This window comes from Lycium barbarum, chromosome 11, assembly GCF_019175385.1.
Source record: "Lycium barbarum isolate Lr01 chromosome 11, ASM1917538v2, whole genome shotgun sequence".
Classification (NCBI taxonomy): Eukaryota; Viridiplantae; Streptophyta; class Magnoliopsida; order Solanales; family Solanaceae; genus Lycium; species Lycium barbarum.
The window spans coordinates 112,730,495-112,741,573 of NC_083347.1; positions in this window are offsets into that span (position 1 = coordinate 112,730,495).

Here is an 11,079-nt window from a genome sequence, read left to right on the forward strand (position 1 = left end):
CTACCATATAAAGCCAAGATTGAAACTTGCACTCAGAAAAAGATAAATTTTGCATCTACAGATGAGCATGAGCCGTGTTGGGAATTTGATCAACAATTAATTAGGAAGGCTTTAGTTGAGATGATAATTATAGATGAACTACCATTTAACTTTGTAGAAAAGGAAGGCTTCAAGAAGTTTATGCAAGTAGACCAACCTTTATTTCAAGTTCCTTCCCCTAGAACAATAACAAGGGGTTGTTATGAACGTTACGATGAATTGAGACTAGATTTGAAGAAGTCTTTTAGAGAAGCAAAATCAAAAAATTTCCTTACCACTGACACATGGACATCATTGCAAAGAATTAATTATATGTGTTTGACTGCTCGCTATATTGATAGAGATTGGGTTTTGCATAAAAAATATTGAATTTTTGCCCTATCACTAGTCATAAGGGTGAGCATATGGTAGAGACTATTGGCAATTGTTTGCTTTATTGGAACTTGGATCAGATTTTTACTGTTACTGTTGATAATGCTTCTTCCAATGATGTTACAGTTAGAGAATTGTCTAAACAGTTAAATAATTGGGAAACTAATATAATGGATGGTAAGCATCTTCATGTGAGATGTATGGCTCACATACTTAATCTAATTGTGCAAGAAGGTTTGAAGGAAATTGATGCTTCTGTCAAACGTGTTAGGCAAATGGTAAGGTATGTTAGATCATCTTCGGCAAGAGGAGGTCACTTTAAGAAATGTTGTGAAGCTCAAAAGGTGGAATGTTCTAAATCATTAGAGCTAGATGTGCCTACTAGGTGGAATTCCACCTACTTGATATTGGATACAGCACAACACATTGAGAAGGCCTTTGATAGATTTGATCTTTTTGATGAGAATTTTAATAATTATCTTTCTACTCATGTTCTTGAAGATGGAAGTCTTGCAGGTCCTCTCGCGTGTGATGATTGGGCGAATGTAAGGAATGTGGTAAAGCTTCTTGAAAGATTTCATGAGCTCACCTTAAAGGTTTCAGGTTCACATTAAGTTACTTCTAATGTTCATTTTGAGGATATATGTGAACTTGATGTACATTTGAAAGTATGTTTAGAAAGTGAAGATGTTAGTTTGAGTATAATGGCTAAGCGAATGAGACAAAAGTTCAAAAAGTATTGGGGGGATCCTGAAAAAATGAACAAAATGATTTTTATTGCTTCCGTGTTGGATCCTCGTAATAAGTTTGTGTATGTTAACTTTGGGCTTGAAGAGCTATTTAGTGAGGAAGTAGGAAAGAAAGTAAGCGAAGGAGTGTATGATTATATGAAATTTTTGTTTGGAGAGTATCTAAAAAATTATTCAAGAGAATTTCATCATAAATCATCTCCATCTACATCTTCTTCATCTCAATGCTCATCTAATGTATCTTCTAATTCTGACACCTCTTTGAAAAAAAAAGCTTTGAGAGCTCAGCTTCACTTGAAGGAACAAAAAGAAGATTCTGGGCGTGGGAGTGCTAAATCGGAGTTAGACAGATACATTAGTGAAGATCAAGAGCTTGAAGATGAACGTGTTGAGTTTTCGATCTTAGATTGGTGGAAAGTAAATGCTCCTAGATTTCCCGTTCTTTCAGAGTTGGCTCGTGCTGTATTGGCTATTCCGGTTTCTAGTGTTGCATCGGAATGTGCATTTAGTACCGGTGGACGTATTCTTGATCCATTTAGAAGTTCATTAACTCCTAAATATGTGCAATCTCTTATTTGTTCTCAAGATTGTCTTAGAGAAGAGACTAAACCCGTTAGTGTGGAAGAAAGTTTGGAGTATCTTGAGAAACTTGAACTTGGTAAGGTTTTATATATTTTTGTGTGTTTTAGCGCAAAAATCATATTCCTATTTATGTTGTATGACATATTTGATTAAATTATCTTTAGAGATGGAAAATAGTGGAAGATATCCTTGCATTGTTGATGTTTGATTGCAATTTGCTATTTTTTGCTACTAGTGGTAAGTTCAATATTTTATTTTGTAGTTTTGTTCTTTTATCTTGAAAGTTATATTCTAACTTTTGGTTTTATCTTACTTCTTATCATGTTCAAGTTCAACCATGCCTCCTAAAGCTCGTTCACATGTTTGGGAATACTTTGCGATAGTTCAAGACAATTAAGAAGGGCGTAAAGTAAGGTGCTTGACATGTGGTATTATACTTAAATATAATCCAAGAGTGACTGGCACAAGTTCCTTGTTGAAGCATATTGAGAAATGTGTTGAGCATCAACAAGAGAGGCAAATTCGCCTTCAAATTTAAGCTTATGTATTGAATTTGGTGAATTTCGGACCAAATTGTGATTGCTAGTATTGTGTTAAGACAATGGATTTAATACTTAGTTCGTGACAGTTAATGTCTTGTATTTGGAGCTAGATTTTAAGAAATTTGTGTTGTTTGGCAGTTTGGATGCTACTTGTTTTAAACTTATGTTATTTGTGTTGCTCGTTTTTACCGTGTGCGCTGTTTTGCTGCGTGTTGTTACTGGTTTCCTCTGTTAAGCTACTGATTTTGTTTCTGGACTAGTATTTTGCTGCTGCTGTTACTGTTTTGCTGCTGCAGATTGCAGCAACTACTGGTTGCGTAGTTGCTAGCTTGCTACTGCTATTACTGGGTGCTGCTGCTGCAGTTGCTGGCTGCTACTGCTACAGTTGTTGCTGCTGCCTAGGGGTGGGCGTTCAGTTTTTCGATTCGGTTTGGCTATTTCAGGTTTGGTTTTTTGAAGGTGGACACCAAACACCGAACCAAACTAGTTCGACTCGGTTCTTTCGATTTCGGTTTTTTAAAGTTCGGTTCGATTCGGTTTCGGTTTTTTCAATTCGGTTTTTTTTAATATAATATTAGAAGCGATTCCATTGACACTAATTCATATTCTCAAAAGCAATAAAACATAAAACTGGATAAATTAAAATTAAAATCAAACAAATAGGATAGACAAGAACAGAAAACTATAATCATGACATAGGATTACTAGGTGTTATATACATACCGTAAGAATAATTAAGAAAACACATAAAGAACATACATTAATCCTAAAGAGACATCCTAGTCACCTTTCTTTGTTAAGGATATTTGATTTTTTCAATTGAAGTGGAAAATTAGGGATACAAATGCAAAAGAGGACTTTTTACAATTGGGTTTTTTTTGCTTTAAACTTAATGGGCCTGGACTATTTTTATTTTTTTGGGTAATGTATTAAATTTCGGTGCGCGCTCGGTTTTTCGGTTCGATTTTATCAAACTTCGGCTCGGCTATTTCGGTTTCGATTTTTTGACAATGGACACCAAACACTGAACCAAACTAGTTCGGTTCGGTTTGGTTTATTGAAGTTTCGGTTCGGTTTTTCGGTTTTCGGTATTTATACCCAGCCCTACTGCTGGCTGCTACTGGTTGCTGCTGCTGGCTGGTGCTGGTGCTGGTTGTTGTTGCTGCTGTTGCTGGCTAGTGCTGGTACTAAATACATTCTTGATTCCCTTTTCTTTTTATTTGGTGTCATCCATTTACCACTATTTTTTCAAGCTTGTTTACTAATCATTGATAGTGTTATGATATGTTGATCATGAATCATTTGGTAACGGGTGACTATTGCTTAACCAATGCCAAAAAAAAACGAATTAAAAAATTGAAACCGAACTGAACCGAACTTCAAAACACCGTACCGAACCGAACTAATTCGGTGCGGTGTTCGGTTTCCACTTTAAAAAAATCAAAATCGAAATACCGAACCGAACTTTGAAAAACCCGAACCGAACAACCGAACGCCCGCCCCTACTACTCAGTACATGTTGTTGTACTAATTCTACCTTGCTGCATTCTTTTCTGAGTGCAGAGTTCGTGACCGGTTTGACTTCTTCGCTTCATGACTGAGTCCCAAGGCTATTTGACTAGCATTATAGGGTGAGCACTTGGATGGATTCACTGCCCGGATAACTCTTATCTATTCCTGTTTTTATATTCGATCACTTAGGCAGTTATTTATGGATATTTGGGACTTGTATTTCCTAGACATTATGTAGTGGTTCTTATACTATTCAGACCAGAATTTTGAGATTTGATGTATCTTCCGCACTTATTGTATTTTTCTATTTATGTTAGACTTATTATGTAATTCTGGGTGATTGTATTTATATTATTTATTATTTGATTGTGAATAAGGGATGGGTTCAGGTGGGAAATGGTAGGTGCCCATATGTTTTCCCTAGTTGGGGAGTGACACGTTGGTTTTGCCTGGGTGATATAAAATGGTCAAGTCATAGTCCTTGAGTAACTCCATCCATCTGCGTTGTCTGGAATTCAAGTCCCTCTGATTGAACACATGCTGAAGACTATGATGATCGGTGAAAACCTCACAATGAACCCCATACAAATAGTGCCCCCAAAAATTCAAAGCAAATACCACCGCCGCCAAACTCTAAGTCATGAGTGGGGTAGTACTTTTCATGCACCTTCAATTGCCTCGTAGTGTAAGCAATCACCCTACCCTCCTATATCAAAACAAAACCTAAACCTATACGCGAAGCATAACAATACACAGTGAAGTCCTTCCCCTCGACGTAGAGATAAAATAGGAGTCGTAGTCAACAAAGTCTTGAGCTTTTGGAAGCTCTCTTCACATTTATCGGACCGCTGAAAAGGTACATTCTTTTGAGTCAAACGGGTCAAGTAGGAAGCAATCGAAGAAAACCCCTTTACAAACTGATGTGGCGCGTAATTTTGACACATTTGATGCTTTTAACAGAGAGTTTTACTTGTTTTCAAGAAATTTTGAGTCGTTTTGATTTGGTTTTTGTTATTTTCTAGGTATCTAGTGTCTGTATGGATAAAGTTAGAGAACTACATGAAAAGATTGCAAAAAGAAGTGAAAAATGACAAGTAACTGAATGAGCAATTTGACGAGACAAAAGACGGATCGCAGAACATTCTACGGGATGTCAAATGGATCGTAAACTGGTTACAGTGTAGCTGTCAACCAAATGAAATTTCATGTAGCAAAAAGACGGTCCGAAAAATATTTGATGGACCGTGAAACCTACCGTCAATCAATAACAGTGTTTAATTCAGCTAAGGGAAATCCTGCAGAGCATTTATACCGACCGTATAACATTTTATGGTCCATCGAATAGGAAGCGCAGAAGTATTGAAGAGGGAAGTTTGACGGCTGAAGAGGACATTTGACGGATCGTATAACTTTTGACGGTCTATATAATAGTGCCGACAAGGGCAGTTTATTCATCTTAATTCTCACAACTTGGACCATTATAAATACTTATTGTAGGGTTTGTTATTGTAGGGTTTGTTTAGACTATTCTTTGTCAGATTTCAGTATTATTCTCTTAGCATTCAATACTCTATTATTTTTGGAGCTCTTTGGAGAACAAGACAAGATAATTGCAATTACTTTATTCTTATTCTAATCAATAGTAAGATTTATGAATTCTTTTATATTATGTTCTTCGTTCTTTAATATGAGTAGTTAAATTCATTACTAAGGTTGTGAACCCAATGATGGGTGTTATGTGATTGAGAATTGGGATTGATAATTGCAAAATGGGTTGTTAGGGTTTACATGTTCTTTATTCTCCACTGTTAGTTGATAGTTGCAAACATTAACTTAAGCCATAAACCTTGCTTTATTTGGGAAAATAAGTTAGGGTTTGGCAAGAACAAGTAACAAGAACTCAGGGCGTTAACCCTCATTTAATAGATTCACTTAGGGATAAGAAGAATTTACTTGGCACAATATTAACCGTTCTTCATATATACTCTTTTATATTTGGGAAAATCATAACAAGAAATAGTCCTTAACTATTGGGAAATATCTGGGATTCAATAAGAGGTTAAGTGCATTCGTACAACATCTATTAGAAGTATCAAGATCAATACCGATAGCATACACTTCATCTAAAGGGGGACACAACCTTGGTTTCTTGAATCATATTTATTACAATCAAAAGAAATTTAGTTAATAAACAAACAATCCTTTACAACCTCAATAGAATACGAAACTAGACCGCAAGAAAGTATCAACTACATTAGCAACCTTTTCACATCATATTCCCTGTGGGATTTGACCCCAACCTATTTGGGTTACTATATTTGACATCGTCCGTTTTACGCCATTTAATAGGTGTATTTGAGCGCATCAAATTTTGGCGCCATTGCCAGGGAATACGGTTTTGAAATTACTAAATAGTTTGTGCTTTACTTAAAGTCTTTTTCTATTCCATCATACCTTGTTTGTTATTTACTGAGAACCAGGTGATCATGAACAACAAAGGAGGATGTGGAGCAGCGGGTAATATGGGTTTACAAACGCAAGACCCACCAGTGGAAGTGGAGGTCGAGAATGTCTTTGAGGATATGTTAGACAAGGTGGAATATGCATCTGCTATTGTTCCGCCTAGGGTGAATGCCGCAAATTGCAAGATTGACTCCACTATTTACCAACTGCTCAAACTTGAGGGATATTTTCGGAACTCTACCGATGATGACCCTCATCAACACTTGAAGAATTTTGTGGGTGTATGTGCACAACACATGTAGAATGTTATTCCTAATAATGCAATTGGGCTAAACTACTTATGTGGAATGCAACCCTGAATTCTTTCCATGCACACCAGCAACACCATCTTGTAGCAGTGCACCAACACTACATCTTTTTAAAATCTGCATTGCCTATACCATCTATATCAGTAGTATATGTATGTATGTATATCAGCCTCTGAAAGCTTGTAAAAGAATATAAATATGTTTGTGTAGACTGAATCCATCTTGAGCACCAAGCTTGCTTGAAAATTTGTACAATATGCAGATGGTATACCACAATATACAAAGGATATATTACAGTTTATCTGAGGTCTGCAAACTGTATCAGTTTTAACTCTTGTTCTTACTAATGTCAAAGTGTCCCAAGTCTGAACCCTTGATGCACCATTGAACCAGCTCTTCTATCCATGATCTTGCAGCAATACACAAATCAAATGTCATTTCCTCAATTGAATGAGCACCAAGTGCTAATACCACTACATGAGAGTTTTCCGATACACAGATCATGTTTGAGCTTGTGACCTTCCCAACTAGTATCCCTTCTACAATGTATATATTGTAGACTTGTAACACTTCATTTTCCATGATTTCCATGTATCATCACCTCTGTATTGATTTATATCCTTTCCTGCACATCTGGTATATGTGCTCCTCTTTGAATGTGTAGTACTTGCTGCAGTCCTGGGAGATATGTTCTTCAATGCAGCAAGTCCAAGAATCATAATGTACCCCTTTCCACCTTTCAATCCAACTTCTGAGCCTCCTATATCATCTCCTAGGTGAATAGGATCAATAGGCCAAAGTATGTGATCTACTTTGGCTATAAGTTGAACCTGATCTAAGACCCAAATTATACTCAGATAATTAGAAAGTCTGGTGGTTCTGTACCAATCTCCAAAAACCATGTCATCTCCTATGTGACTAGGATCCGTGATGCAAATTATTTGAATAACTTTCTTGAGGATCCAGTGGTTGCCTGCAGTATGACCATTCCTTATGAAGTAAGAGCACCACTTCTTATCCTTCCATTCAAGTTCTGAGACTCCCACATCATTTCCTATGTGAATAGGATCCATAGGCCAAAGTATGTGATCAACTTTGGTTATAATGTGAAAAAGATCATTTCCCACAAGAGTAGGATCACAGTTCCACATTATACTCAGAAAAAACTGAATTTCTAGTGTTTGAGAAATAATCATCTGACACCATGTCATCTCCTATGTGACTAGGATCTATGGGTGCAAAGTATTAGAATAACTTTGCAGATTCTGGATTTAAGCCAAACTTGTAAGCCATCATTTTCAAACTGAGTAGAATCAGTGTTACAAACCATAGCAAACAATCCTATTATTCTGCTGCTTTGACAGTTCCATGCATAAAAGGTACCTGCAAAAAAGTAAGTAATGTTAGTGAAAAACACAATGTTCTCCTCCCATAGAATTTGAACATGATGATGGAGTTCCTCCGTTAGTCCAGCACCAATAAGCTTCTTCGTTAGCAATGCCACTTCTATGCATTTGAACCATTTCCCACCAGCAGCTTCCATCCAAATTATCCTCCTCTTACACATTGATAAACTATCAGGAGGATGTGCATCTAGTGCCAACACCACACCCTGATAAAATATGAATGAGCAGGTCTTGATCCAACCACCATCTGCACAAGATACCAAGCCTTGTACACCCATTCTCACTTCATTTCCATAGTAAAATGGATCAATAAGATACCACCAAGTCAAACAGTTATGCAACAACTCTATCTGCATGAGAGGAATGACACCAGACCAAGTCATGTATCTGTACAAAGTTGTCAAGCATATCTTTGTAATATATGATTTCTATAATTTGTACTAACACTCGTTAGATTTGATGAATCGAAATAATTGTAATCAAGTATCAAATAGCTGACGACACTTTGAATTTGTATGTTCACTTTGCTGATTCTCTTGAACGAAATAGAGATGTCAAATGACCTTATTACAAATAGAGCAATCCAATCAATAAAGTAAGTATGAGTTAATCACAATAGTCAAGAAATTAACATTTCGACTACCTTTAAAAAGGATCCTTGCAGAGGGCTTGACCTTTTTCTCCTCGAAAAATAAGTTTCCAATCGAATGGAACTTCTATTTAGAGATACAATTCTTGTTATATTGAGAAGTAAAATCTTACTCACATAGCCATCCTTGCAACGATATAAATTTAAAATAATACCATATAATAGTGGAGAACACAAATATTACCATAGTTGCTTTCCCCGAGTAACGTGAATGCAAAAATCCCGTCTAACCTATCAACATGAAAAAGACGGAAAAATCAAAATCTGAATATTTCTAAAATTAAGAAATTCACAAAACGACGCCAGTAGAATCCATTCTACAACATCATAATCGATAATTACACAGTGCCATTATGTATAGACCTAAGGATAATCGAAAAGGTCTAAAGGCGTAAATTTAACAACATAGGGTAGTCATCGAAAAGCCATTTACCAAGAGAACCAAAAGAGGAAAAACAAAGTCTGAAATAGAAGATTAATCACGTACTCAATGATAGCAAGTTTTTGTCCTTAGGGTCCTTATAATATCAATTTCTTTATGATGGTAGTGTACACACCTTAATTATTTCACCGGATACATGCTATACCTTTCACAATATACTTGTAATATATGTGTTTTAGCAATAAAATTATGAATTTTTTCGAAGAATATCGGAGATAGAGTCTGCCTTTGGATTGGTTTACTTTAGGTGTTTTTTATTTTTTAGCCAAAATAGCTTTTGAAGCACTTTTGTAGTATTTAGGTAAGATAGATAAGTGCTTTTACGCATTTATTTTTAAGTTAAAATAACAAAAATAAGTCAAATGTCATAAGTTAGGATTCGTAACTTATGACTTATGCTTATAAGCGATAAGTTATAAATCCATCCAAACAGGCTCCAAGTACTCTTTTTCAATTATGTTTTTCATCAGTCTGAACAACTCCCTATTCTTTAAACTAGTATCCATTTAGTTTCATGCCTTCTTGTTTTCAAGAACGAAGTGGATTTTCCATAATCAAATTGCAGTTGTTGATTTTCTATGACACGACCATGGGCCACGTATAATAACATCCATCTAACACAAACAAAAAGGAAAATCAGTAAGTTGTGCTTCAACGAGCATGAGAATTTAAATATGTACTACAAATTATAGGACTAAATGCACACGATCTCCACCATCAACATTGATAAGATCATACTCAAATTGGGGACCTCATGTGATCTCTTGTCATAGTTATGATCAGAAACGATCTTTTACATATCAAAAAGGAAATTAACAACTTAAAAATCTTCACAAACTAATGAGGCACGCAACGTAAACAAAGATTTATCTCTACAAAGCTAATATTTCGTGCGTGTGGTGACGACTCTAAATCCGATTATTGAAGAATTCAACGAGGCAAGAAAGCCCTTCATATAGCGATAAGAAGTGGTTCAATGCCTTTGTCGATCAGGAATTCGTATGGTTTAGTACTTCACGAATAGGTAGGAGATTGATTGGGTTTATAACCAATCCATATAAATTCATATTTGGAAGAGGTTTTTAACTTCACAATTTTTTCGGACAAGTAATTATTTGTTGAATAGGATAGCAGTCCAAAACTCATCTGAACGATTAGGATACGATTGTTAAGTTCAATTAAAAAGCCATCTCGAAAAAGAATTTCATCTTGGGCAATTATATAGTCTAGTTTGACCATGTGTTCCTTCCGTTAATATTAGATATATTTTAGGAATTATATACATAATATACCGAGTTTAGTCGAGCGACTACATGTTCACGTGACCCATTTTTAATGCATAAATTCGCCCCTGCATACACACACAGTGATACGTGAAAACAGAGGGAGTTTTTGTTTTTGGGAGGGGCACTCATCTACACCTATGTACATACACCATACACCAACACACTAAATATACATACACACCGATACACACAGCAGAGCAAAAGGAAAAAAACACACAGAACACGTACGCTCGCACATACAGAGGATTGACACAAAAAATACATATACAACAGCGCACACAAACAACGAAGACACACACACAGAATACCCATTAGCACACTCCCCTCTCTCAATTAATCATCATTCCATATATAGACAGTCTATTGATTTAAAAGGCAGTTTCAGGACTCACCCAGGGGCTCACGTGCGGGGCTTAGTTCCTATGAGGCTTACGCCCTAAGCACCCAACTGTACACCCTAAACACACTTAACGCTCAATGCTCGGGGCTCACCTAACAGTTCTTGCACAAATTATATACTATTAAATTCATTAATTATAATCGTTGACCCTCATAATTTTTTAACAAATGAGTGATACTTAATATTTTTTCATCTATATAAATAAGAAGATTGAGTGTAACTCAAATAACAAGTCGTAGTATTGCATATTTACTATTTGAGAATATCGTGAGGGTGAATATGACTTAATATTTCTTTTAAAAATACATAGCCGATTTATACATTTTCAC